The sequence below is a fragment of the Bison bison genome, unplaced genomic scaffold (genome assembly GCF_000754665.1).
Source record: "Bison bison bison isolate TAMUID 2011002044 unplaced genomic scaffold, Bison_UMD1.0 scf7180017860729, whole genome shotgun sequence".
NCBI lineage: Eukaryota > Metazoa > Chordata > Mammalia > Artiodactyla > Bovidae > Bison > Bison bison.
In genome coordinates this window covers 1-6,747 of record NW_011491301.1, presented here as the reverse complement: position 1 = coordinate 6,747, position 6,747 = coordinate 1, and positions in this window count along the sequence as shown.

The window sequence follows — 6,747 nt, the reverse complement described above, 5'->3', positions numbered from 1 at the left end:
TTGTATAATAACTTAGCAAAGCAGTGGTTTTGGGAGTTTCCCAGTAGCAGTGGTTTAGGGAGTTTCCCAGTAGCCATCACTAATATCAGTTGTAATGGGTAGACAATCAGTTGGTTCCACACTTCATTACCTTAGTTATGAACCCACATCAGCTATATAAACTTAAAAAAATACAGAAGTTGAATAAAAGTGAATGGCAATGTGAATAATGTTCACAGACAATTTGGAAGAGGGGGTACTTTCTCAGAAATGATGGATTTCTAGAGCAAGATCATTTCGTATTTTGCTTTTTAAATATCTATTTCCATCTTGATTAATTGTTGTAAAAACCCAGAAAGAAACACATATAATGAAAAATTTTTTAAAGATAATCTGCACTTTCATTAAAAACTATATGAAAGACTCATTACTAACTTTTCTTAGAAGAAGGAACGAGCAGTAAGTTACTTTTTATGATGAAAAACAGAGAAAGAGAAAATGGAACAATCTATATTTCAAGTGGAGAAAATAGAATTTTTTTTGCCTCTTACTGATTTTCTATCCTGATATTAGAAAATATGGGAAAGACGGAGTACATTTTTCAAGACAGATAGGACTTGAAACAAATGATTGTTAAAAATTATTTTGCAGAGCTAACAAAAGTCTGACTTGTTTCTTCCATTTAAAGAACCTATGATGCCAATGCAAGGGACACAGGTTTGATCCCTGGTCTGGGAAAATCCCACATGCCTCCAGGCAACTAAGCCTGTGTGCCGCAAAGTATTTTTTATTTAAAAAAAAAAAAAAAAGAACCTATGATACTTTATGATTCTGTGTATAAGAATTATTGAAATAAAATTATAGACATGAAGAACAGAATAGTGATTAACAAGGGTAAGAACTATAGCAGAAAAGGGTTGAGGTGTGACTGCCAAGAGATATATAAGGAAGCACTGTGATGAAGGCTTTTTTTTAATTTATTAATATTTATTTTTAAAATTTTTGGCTATGCTGGGTTTTCATTGCTATACGTGGGCTTTTCTCTAGCTGTGGTTTGTGGGCTTCTCATTACTGTGGCTTCTCTCGTTGCCGAGCATGGGCTCTAGGGGCATGGGCTTAGTTGCTCCACAGCATGTGGGATCCTCCTGGATCAGGAATCAAACCTGCATCCCACACACTGCAAGATGGATTCTTAACCACTGGACCCACCAGGGAAGCCCTGTGGCACAGTTCTTTATCTTGATTGTGGTAGCAGTGATGACACAAATCTACACGTGATAAAACTGTACATGTAAACCATCCTGGGTTTTGATATTGTACTATAGAGATGCAAGATATTTCTCCAGTCAGCACTGGGAGAAAATGAGTCAAGAGTACACAAGATGTCCCAGTGCATTTTTTGTAAGTTTCTGTGAATTTATATTTCAAAATAACTTTTAAAACATAAGGCCTAAAATCCACCACTCTCAGAAAGAAAAAAAAAATGAGGACTAACAGATCTGTTGAATAATGTCAGATATGTGGTCGTCCATAAGAGAGCCATTTTCTGTCCATTCACAACATAGCTGTCATTTAGCTCCTTCTATTGTGCTCTAAAGGACTAGAGCACTTTTTTTTTTTTACTTTTTTTTTAATTTTATTTTTTAACTTTACAATATTGTATTGGTTTTGCCATATATCAACATGAATCTGCCACAAGTATACACGTGTTCCCCATCCTGAACCCTCCTCCCTCCTCCCTCCCTGTACCATCCCTCTGGGTCGTCCCAGTGCACCAGCCCCAATTATCCAGTATCGTGCATCGAACCTGGACTGGCGACTCATTTCATATATGATATTATACATGTTTCAATGCTATTCTCCCAAATCATCCGACCCTCTCCCTCTCCCACAGAGTCCAAAAGACTGTTCTATACATCAGTATCTCTTTTGCTGTCTCGTATAGAGCACTTTTTATAACATTTATTTGTTACTGACTTCACACTGAACCCAAAATGCAAAATGATAGAATAATCATTTATATCAACTGTGAAATAAAAATTATATCCCTGCCTCTGGTTCCTGACACAGAGCTCCTAAATATCCCTTTAATTTCCTTAGTTATGAGAATGCTGGGAGCATCTTTTGCTCTAATACTTGGTCTTTGATTCCATCCATGTCTCAGTGTTCCTAAACTCCTGGAATTTCCTGGTAGCTGTGTCTTCTGTCCTAATGAGGTGAGTCTTGGTGGGCTCCTGGATGGGGCTGGTCATAGGAAAGGCCAAGCCAGGATTAGAGACTTGGAATTTTCAGCCCCATCTCCCATTTTCCAGAGAGGGAGAAAGAGGTAGAAACAGTTAATAATTGGCCGTGCCTTTGTGACGAAGCCAATACGAAGTCCTAATACAACACGGTTTGGGTAACTTCCAGGTTGGTGCATACTTCTCTGTATCAGGAGGGTGATGCAGCCCAGCTTCATGGGGACAGACCCTCCTGTGCTCAGGACCTCCCAGACCCTGCCCTACATCTCTCTTCAATCTAACTGTTTATCTGCATCCTTCACTAGATACTAAACAGGTGAACACAAGTATTTCTCTGAGTTCTGTAAGCCATTCTAGCAGGAAACCCCCAACTTACAGCTGACCGGTCAGAAACACAGACAACATGGACTTGCAGCTGGCATCTGAAGGAGTGGGCACAGTTCCGTGGGGCTGAGACATTCACCTGCGGGAGATGACACTTTCTCCAGGTAACTAGTGCCATAACTGAGTTACACTGTAGGGCAACCTGCTGGTGCCACAGAATTGCTCGGTGTGGGAGAAAAAAAAACACATACACAACTGGTGTCAGAAGTGTTGTGAGTGCGATAGTAACAGAAAAACACAAGGAGGAGTGGTGTAGGTTTTCTCTCCAAAAGCAGTTAGTATTTTTATTTATGAAGAGACACCATGATAAAAAATTAAACATGTGGGGTAAAGGATAGGCTATCGATACGGTTGCGGTGGCAAAATACATAGCAAAGAAGACAAAATGAAGGAATTGGAAATAAAATGGTCCAGTACTGTGAGAAATCCTAGGACAGAGAAGTAGAAGAGCTGAGATGTAACTGTGTTCCTGCCTTAAACCTACTGCATAACCTGAGATAACTCCTTTTCCCTCTCAGTTTTCTTTTCTACAAAATAGAATGAAAATCTCCAAGATCCCCAAATACTGGCATGCTTTGGCTTTATATGGAGTCTTACTGGATCTCTAATTTCAATTTTAATGATGCTGACATGCTACACTGCAAGCAGTATGTCTAAACACACACTGGTCCTGATAAATAATTAAATCCAGCATTTGGTAGCTGGAGGCTATTGCACTCTGTTATGTATTCTTGAAACTCATTCTATCAGTGTATCAAGATAAAATGCCAACAACTTAATAGATATAAAGCCTATTAGCAATTGTGACCGCTGTGTTATCTCAGAAGGCCTTGTGAAGATAATGCTAAGAAGCAGCTCTTGCTGAAAATTAGCCTAATTTTTCCCCCAAGATGCATTAGAATGATTAACCATTCCATTTGTAGAAATTCGCTGCTCTCAAATATCCAAATACCTTCCTAAAATTTGCAGTTCCTAGACTGACATTATTCCAATTCTTTACGCAAGTATTCATTGCATCCTCATTTGGTTACACTCCTCAGGTGACTCAGATGGTTAAGAAACTGCCTGCAATGCTGGAGACCCAGGTTTGATCCCTGTGTCAGGAAGATCCCCTGGAGAAGGAAATGGCAACCTACTGCAGAATCTTGCCTGGAGAATCCCCTGGACACTGGAGCCTGGGGGGCTACAGTCCATAGGGTTGCAAAGAGTCTGACACAGCTGAGTAACTAAGCATACGCGCACACACATGAATAAAAGCAGCCTTGCAACTCATCACAACATCTTTATACGCTTGTTTATGCTTGTGATCATAATAAAGTCAAACTTAAATTCCTATCAAAAAATCCATGTAGAACATGTGGCTAAATATCCAGGATGCTCATAAATAGTCAAAAGATAAAAGGCAGTACAAGCAATCTCTGACAGTGCTGAGAAAAGACATCAAGTTGAGCATTATCAAGTTAATAAAAAAAATTCTTAACCAGCTGCTCTACATTAAAGTTATAATGTTGTCTGCCACCAAGATATAAGCCTATTCAAGAATAGAGGTAATATACATAGGAACATCCCTGGTAAACTCTAGCTGACCTCAGCATGCGAGAAAACAGGGAAGTGAGATATTAGCTCTCTCAATGTAAGGCTTGACTTACCAGGAGGCGAAGGAACAGGATTATTGCCCCATATGCCTCTTTTCCATCTGTTTTGATCATCCAGGCAGGCCTATCCTGAAACAAAATGAAAGCAGTAACATCCAGTTTTCTTGGCTGCATTTTTCACAGTCTTACACAGAGAAACACCCAGTCATAGTGCCACCCACCCACTCCTAACCCCAGAATTTTGCATTCTCAGGCTATTGGTCACAAGATGCACAAGGCAGTGAAAATCCATCAGTATAACCAGGCTGGGTCAAGCACTGCACAAAAGACACACTCCACATATGGCTGGTCATAGCAAAACAATGGTTCTGGGGCATCAGAAATTCCACTTGACACTTGTCCTAGCTTCTTTGTGGGCTACCAGTTGAATAGAAAACAGTTAGGCCAATCCATAGAGTTGCCACTTAGGAGAGGACCTGACATTGAAAGTTCTGCACTGGGACTTGCCTAGTGGTCTGGTGGTTGAGAATCCACTGCGGGGGACAAGGGTTCTATTCCTGGTCTGGGAAGATCCCACATGTCATGGAGCAGCTAAGCCTGTGCACCCCAACTCTGAGCCCGCACCCTGGAGCCCATAAGCCACAACTACTGAGCCCACATGCCTAGAGCCTGTGCTCCACAACAAGAGAAGCCAGCACAATGAGAAGGTCATATACCACAGTGAAGACTAGCCCGTAATCACAGCAGCTAGACAAAGCCCTCACACAGCAACAGAGACACAGCACAGCCAAAAATAAAACAAATTTCTGCACAAACAGGAACAAGGTGAACCAGAGGGATTCTCTTTTTAAGGATTTAAATCGGTAATATATAGAAATCAGGTACTTGGCAATAGAAACAATAATGGAAAAGTTACGAGATAGACACTTTGAAGGACCACAAGTGAGCCGCAGTTAAGGAAGGAGTTCAGAGTCACTACTCGCCCCTTCCCAGCCCCAAGTCTAGGGACTGAGCTAGAGGACAGGAATATCATGGAGACAATTCATATGTCACATAGAAGGGATGATATTTTTAACTGCCAAGTTGACTGGGCGCTATATTCCTAGTGCCAGATTCTCCCACACTATATCAGGACCAGACAGGATTGGTTTGGATACTTTTGCCCACCAAAAAAGGATATAATAAGGGACCAAGAGAGTTTAAAAGAGACTATTCAGAAAGCCAGAGACTAGCCTTCTTGTCCTTCCCCCAATCTGAGTGATTACAAGAAAGGTAGGAAGTGTAAGGCCAGCACGCTCAAAAAGTCTATGAAATTTGGACATGACCGTCTCAAAGAGTAAAGACTGGTGTGTCAGAGATTCTCAGGCCATTCATGGGCCCAGAATAGCCACAGAAGACAGCAAGGTTACAGGCGGCCAAATAATCTCCCTCATCAAAGGGTTTCAAGTAAGGTGAATGGACTTTCATGGAGAATCTACAAATAGAACTGCCTACTGGTGGGAGCAACAGAGCTATACCTTCTATAAGGCTATGAAAGTGGTACCTACCTTTCCACTACAGACCACTGATTTCCTGAAAAAAGACCAAGTCTCAGCTGCCTATACCTGCATTTCCAGAGACCAGACCATGAGTAGACAATGGCCCAGAGCCACCAGCAACACGACACTCAAAGAACTGCTCAGCAACCATTTTTAGCCAGGATGCTCTCACCCGTATTAGTACACGGCTCTCTTTCCTTGTTGCCTGCTCTTCCTAGACATGAAAAAAAAAAATGTATTCAAGCAGCTTAGGGATAGCTTGCAAGAAATAAAAAGGAAGCTGAGAGGAAGAAAGCTTTCTCTGTGAGCTTAGAACTGTGAGCAGTGATTGCAGTATCTATAGTTGGTTTAAACTTTTAAAAATATTACCACAGTTATATATATATGCATGTATGTATTCCAGAGAAGGCAATGGCACCCCACTCCAGTACTCTGGAAGGCTGCAGTCCATGGGGTTGCTGAGGGTCAGACGTGACTGAGCGACTTCACTTTCACTTTTCACTTTCTTTTTTTTTTATTTTTTTATTTTATTTTTAATCTTTACAATATTGTATTCGTTTTGCCAAACATTGAAATGAATCCACCACAGGTATACCTGTGCTCCCCATCCTGAACCCTCCTCCCTCCCCCTTCCCCATACCCTCCCTCTGGGTCGTCCCAGTGCACCAGCCCCAAGCATCCAGTATCGTGCATCGAACCTGGACTGGTGACTCGTTTCATACATGATATTATACATGTTTCAGTGCCATTCTCCCAAATCTCCCCACCCTCTCCCTCTCCCACAGAGACCATAAGACTGATCTATACATCAGTGTCTCTTTTGCTGTCTCGTACACAGGGTTATTGTTACCATCTTTCTAAATTCCATATATATATGTTAGTATACTGTATTGGTGTTTTTCCTTCTGGCTTACTTCACTCTGTATAATAGGTTCCAGTTTCATCCACCTCATTAGAACTGATTCAACTGTATTCTTTTTAATGGCTGAGTAATACTCCTCGTGTATACGT